The sequence below is a fragment of the Salvia hispanica genome, chromosome 2 (genome assembly GCF_023119035.1).
Source record: "Salvia hispanica cultivar TCC Black 2014 chromosome 2, UniMelb_Shisp_WGS_1.0, whole genome shotgun sequence".
NCBI lineage: Eukaryota > Viridiplantae > Streptophyta > Magnoliopsida > Lamiales > Lamiaceae > Salvia > Salvia hispanica.
This window is the reverse complement of record NC_062966.1, coordinates 25,115,391-25,121,687: the sequence shown is the minus strand read 5'-3', so window position 1 is coordinate 25,121,687 and position 6,297 is coordinate 25,115,391.

Sequence of the window (6,297 nt, the reverse complement as noted above, 5' to 3'; positions counted from 1 at the left end):
AGTCTTAAAAGGACTAAGATGCTAAGAATGTAATTAGTTTCTCTTAAATCCTTTATCTTAAACTAGGCAGACAACCAGTTTCCTACGCCAGATGCCAATCTTAGTTGTTTGCAACTTTTGTAGATTTCATCATCGCAGAGTACCAGTAATACCATATGTAATGCACTTTCAACTTTCTTGTGCTTACAGCACTGTTAAGGACACAAGTCAAATTCCAAATATTTGACAATTTTGATAAAACACATATACTCTGATTTAGATGCTTGCCTAAGACCACGAAGGTCTATATAAGCTTCAAATCATGCGTTTCTTGCCCTTAAATTACATACCCATTAGGATGTTCCATGTAGATGATTTCTTCAAGACTTCTATTAATAGAAAGCTGTCTTGACAATCATAATACATTCATTGTAATTTATGTAAGTTCTGATAGACAGTAGGATCGAATCAATCCTGGTACAACGACAGTCGAGAAGATTGTCATTGTCTTGCCTTTTGAGATCCATATTTACACTTGCAAATATACTAGCTCCCACTGACTGACACAGCCTATAGGTAGTTTTCCAAGTCTTGTAAAACATGTTGTCTATCTTAGATTGTAGTTTGGAATCTATCAACTTTTCAAGGATGAATATCCAAATGAACCAATATTACATTGTAGTTAAAGGGATTATGTTCAAGTTAATCTAAGACTGAGTCTTACGACACTCTTAGACCCATGAACTTGTTGTGTTCCAGTGGAACGCTCCCACTACGATATGGTTCTTACAATCTTAGGTACTGAAGTTGATTTTATTAGTGCAAAAGTTTCTAATGGTATGACTTCTTGGTAATGTGGAAAATCCGATATCTCTCTCTTTATTTTGAGAGTTATCACGCTGTTAGGCTTGTAGTTCATCTCTTGATCTTCATACAAGAATTATATCTTTGAAGATTACAGAACTTATAACCTTACATCATTTGGGACAAACCTTAAAACATGCCTCAGTACTCAACTCCAATTTCTTGGACACTTTTCCAACACGTGTTGGAACAACATTACACCTTGAGATGTGCTAGACTAGAGACGCTCTAGTCCACAACTTCGTGTTTTGTAGAAGGTACTGATGTTGGTAGTTTCTTTAATGTTTATCTCATCAATGAGATTTTAATGAGTACAACTTATCACTTAATCAAACTTGTCTTAGAAAGACTTCGATTCCTTCTTACATAACTATCCCATTCATTAGATGAATGCTTGGATTCGTTAATGGAGATTAGACTCCCACTACTGATCATAACCCTTTGCTCGTCTCCTTATGGTGTAAACCATTGAGACTTGCTAGTCTTTCTATGTTTCACTTCTATAAGTATTCTGAATCTCTTGAAAAATCAAATGATTCTAACTCATAGTGCATCAAACAAACTTTCTCAACTCTCAAGCTATTTAACGAAATGTTAAAATCTTGATAGTCTAGATCAGTTCGAACAATTGCTAAGTATTTTCTTGGCCTTAAGACTAAGAGCCATAAATACTTTATCATTCAATGATTAAGAAGTTGATGTGTTGTTGAATACTCAACCTTGTCGCACTTATATTATTTTAATACTATGATGCCTTAAGCATCAACCATAAAACAATAGTTGAGCATTAATAGCTCCCACTGCAACAAAAACCTAACTGGATCAAGATCTCTTACTTAGAAGTTGCATTGTCATGTAAGTCATTGTCCTTCTAAAAAATAGGTCAATCCAACTCACAAAGCATCTTTTCTCGCTTTAAACAAACTTTGATGACAATTCAGGCTCTCCCATTTCCATATCTAGTCTTTTGTTCAAATGAACTAGGACTAAAGAAAAATGCAGCCTTTATGAATTCGTCATCTATCATGTTACTTTCCTCTAACAGTAATATAACGACTATTATTCTGAAGATTTTCTACTTTTCAGTTAAACCTTCTTGTAGTCATTTCTTATTACTTTAGGCGATGACTTGTGTCAGAAACTATTTGAGTGATCAAAAGATCCTCAAAACATTCTGTTACTCTAGGATATTCCAATCGAATCATCTTGACAGATTCTATTGATATCCATCTTTCATCGTCATTAACTAAGACTTGTCGAGCTACTTAAAGGAAAATAGCTTGACCTTATTCCTCAAAGAGCTTGTCAAGTACATGCATAATGCATTCTCGAACATTCTTCATGGAATTATGTCGAGGAAATGGAGGACATGAATCATTGAGTATAAACTCCAAGCTTTCAGCGATGAGAATCTTATCCATTTTCATTTCCGGTCTACATAATTTAGGCATTCGAGTTTACTTTCTTTAAGGATTGCAGACAAATATTGAATAACATAATGAAGATTCGGTAAATAAACTTATTATCACATACTCATGCTCAATACATAATCGCAAATAACCACAAAACAATTATGTATCTTGCAACTGTAAAATTAAAATTTTGTACCCTCAAGCAGAGGTCAATACGCATTAAAATTTTAGCAATTTTACTGGTCACAACACCGACGAATAGTCCAGAGACCGCAGCACGACATGGCCGCCAAATGTTTCCTAAGCACGACCATCAGATTTAGCATTACAGAATCTTGTTTCTACAACACACTCCCATAACAATGCTCATGTGCTGATAACAAAACCAAGCTATCTCATAAATTCTGTTTGAACTTTTGAAACTTGTAATAATTTCTTAGGATTATTGTGTTAGAGTTTGTATACTAGAAATCACCTTTCGAGTGATTGAATACTGTTAAAACTCTTATTTTATTTTCCAAATGAATAAATAGATTATTTTTGTCATAATGTTGTTATGTTTTACATTTAATGGATGTTTATTGCATATTTAAATGTATAAGTAATTTAACAAAGTCTAAGTCTTTGTTTTAGTAGACCGGTTGTGGGTGTCGTTCACTTTAAGGTAACACGGTCAGTTCTAAACAAAGAAAAAGAATAATTTCACAACCTAGATAGACTTAGACTACCTATCGTGAAAGGTTGCAATGTCATTCCGATTATTTCTAAGCCTTACTGAAATAAGATGACGTTGGTGTGGTATAGCACTGAATGGATCTAACAGCGAGACAGTCTTTATGCTATCTACTGAAAGACGAGGTCTCGTAAATTATTTCTCAATCAATGTACGTTAGCATTGAGCATACGGTATTGATTATGCACTACTTTGACTTACCAAATGGTGCGGGTTTTTCGTAACCCAATAAGCCTGGTGATGTGGATCCATGTATTTTGTGATCCATTTCCCAAGGATTTACCCAATTTGTAGGTGATTGATCTAATATTTTTGTGAAGTAGATTTTCTATTTTATCAATAATGGCAACCCAACAAGAAATAAGGAAACTATGTCTATCCTATCATCTTCTATAACAGAGGCCACCCTGTATGACTTGCATGGCATTCATTATTCCATCCTTCATCAGTGGAAGCTACTCTCTCAATCACTTGCATGGCATCATTCTCTCCTAATTGAAGGAGTGCTCCTCCTGCGCTCCAATTCAGTTCACGCATTGCATCTGGAGTACACCCCCTATAAAAAGTTATGACTTGGTGTCCCGGACTTAGACCATGTTTGGGGCATCTTTTCAGCAGTGTCTTGAATCTAGCCCATGCTTCTCGGATTGTCTCATGAGGTTTCATCTGGAACTGAATTATCTCTGCTTGCCTCTTTAGAACTTCGCTGGGTGGGAAATACTTCTCCAAAAATAAGTCTACCATGGCATCCCATGTTTTAACAGATCCTGACCCCATGCTGTCGTACCAGTCTCTAGCATCATCTCTCAAGGAAAATGGGAATAGCCTTAGTCTGATTTGTTCATCTCTCACCCCATTAAGCTTCACCGTGTTACTGATCTGAATAAACTTAGTAAGATGCTTGTTGGGATCTTCATTGGCCTTCCCCGCGAAAGCATTAGCCTCAGCCATATTCAGCAATCCTGGCTTGAGCTCAAAATGATTGGCATCGATCCCATCGTTGCCAATTGGTGGGTCCTCTACCTCTCTGTAAGCGTACATGTTTTGCACTGGCACCATGGCTTGTTGTTCATTTTTTTCTTTAACCTGTTTCACCACATCTGCAAGTTGTAATTGGAGTTGTTGGACTACCGGATCTGGATGTGGTGCATTGTTCTCTTCGTTGTCCGCCATTGTTATTGCAACAGGAGTAAGCGGTTCTCTCTTAAGAGGCGAAAGTGATCGCCTTTGGTTGAGCCTTCTCTGAGCGTTTCTCCTTCGGTTGGATGCTTCGATCTCAGGATCGAATAACTCTAATGGTTGCCCCTTAGAGCGAGTGAGCATACAACCTGAAAAGAAAAACAAAAAAGTGAGAATAACTCAAAAAGAAAAGAAAAATAAAGCAAGTAAAATCTAAATTAGTAATCTTAATTTTTATCACGATATTAGGCTATAGTAACACAAAATTGTCCCCGGCAACGGCGCCAAAAACTTGACTCAACTTATTTTTAACACAAGTATACCCGCAAGTGTACGGGGCTAATGTAGCAAATAGTAAGCAAAGAGTATCGTATCCACAAAGACAATGAGTGTCAACCTAATTACCACGAACCAACCTCAACTACTATCTAGATGAATCGGAATTTTGGTTTTTCTAAATCTATTTAAAAGCAAGGTAAAAACAATTAAAAACAACTATAGAACTAAAAGCAAATAAGAAAACGGATGTAGATCAAAGGATGAGAAGGGTAGAATCCTACGGGATCGATAACAACTATCCTATGCTCAACTAACTTCCTAACTATGCCAACAAAGGGTCTCAAGGGTTATTAAGCTATCACTAAGGTAAAACTATATCTTTTCTCAAAGCATATAATTTGTAGATTGCTACCTAGAACCGAAGTCTCCTTCCTAGAACTGAGGGTTTTCTAGAGAGAGAAATAAACTAAAACTAAACTAAAGCTAAGTGATAAAGTTCTAGTTGTTGGTGACTAAGTCTTTTTAATACATATATCCAATAAAAGATATTCCCCTTCTTTTTTACTCTCCAGTGGAAGAAATGGGCGTGTGTAGCAAGTGGGATATATTCTTGATAAGTGTGTGGAAGTGGCTTTAGTCATTTTCCCGTCAGGTTCAAACTGGCCAGTCCAACAGCTTGGGCAGTTTGAGTCTTCTTTGCCTTCTTCCTCCACTTTCTTCCATTCCTTGTCATTTTGCCCTCTTTCTTGCATGTTTTCCTCTTCATGCCTTCATTAAGCAGCTTTCCAACTTAATGCTACATTCCCTGCCAAATAGCATCTTTTTTCATGCAAATATTCAACATATAGTGCAAATAGTGATCAATTCCGAGTGACGAAAACTAGCCTATCATTAAGCTATCACTAAGGTAAAACTATATCTTTTCTCAAAGCATATAATTTGTAGATTGCTACCTAGAACCGAAGTCTCCTTCCTAGAACTAAGGCAACAACTCCTAATAGCTCCTAAGATACTTAGCTTCATTCAAAGGCTCAAATCTCTCGATTATATTGGCAAAGACGTCAATTTCTTCTCTTTCAAATTAAACTACTCACTTCTCAGTTCTTGTAGTAAAATCCACATGCATTTATAAGGTGATCAATCAAATAAATGTATAAGCACAGAAGAAATCAAAATAACCACATGAGCCAAGGCATAGAAAAAGGAAATCAATTAAACATAAGAATCATTGTATCTCCCCCGTAGAACTCTACGAAGGATTTAGCTACTCATGTTCATCACAAAAGTCAAAGAAATATTCAAAGAAATATTCAAAAACATTGTTTGAACAAGAATAAAACTAAAAGTAGAAACTCCTAGAATTGGATTGGGCGGATTGGAGGTCTCGTCTTCAATCTTGCGATGAATACTCGTCCTCTGCTCGTTCTTCTCTTCTTCCTAGGTGAAAAAGTAGTATTTTTGGGGTAGGAGGCGTGTAAGTTGTGTTTGGAGGCGTTTCCTAGGCATATATATACCTAGGGTTGACTTTGGGCCCGAAATAAGCTGTCCGACGAAGCTGGCGGGTCGCCAGGTTGGGTGTGCGTCGAAGCTGGCGAGTCGCCAGCTGCTTACGGCGTTTTTTTCGTGTTTTGCTGGCGGGTCGCCAGGTTCGTTTGCATGCGAACCTGGCGGGTCGCCAGCTATGTCACTGCTCTGCGCAGTCTTGGTAAAACGGCCATAACTTCTTCTACCGAACTCCGATTGAGACGTTTAAGATATCCACGCGAAGCTCTTTCGAAGACGAAGAGAATGGTATGAATTACATGCGAATCGGACTTCAAAATCTCCAGAAAAGCTGTCTCGAACATTGAG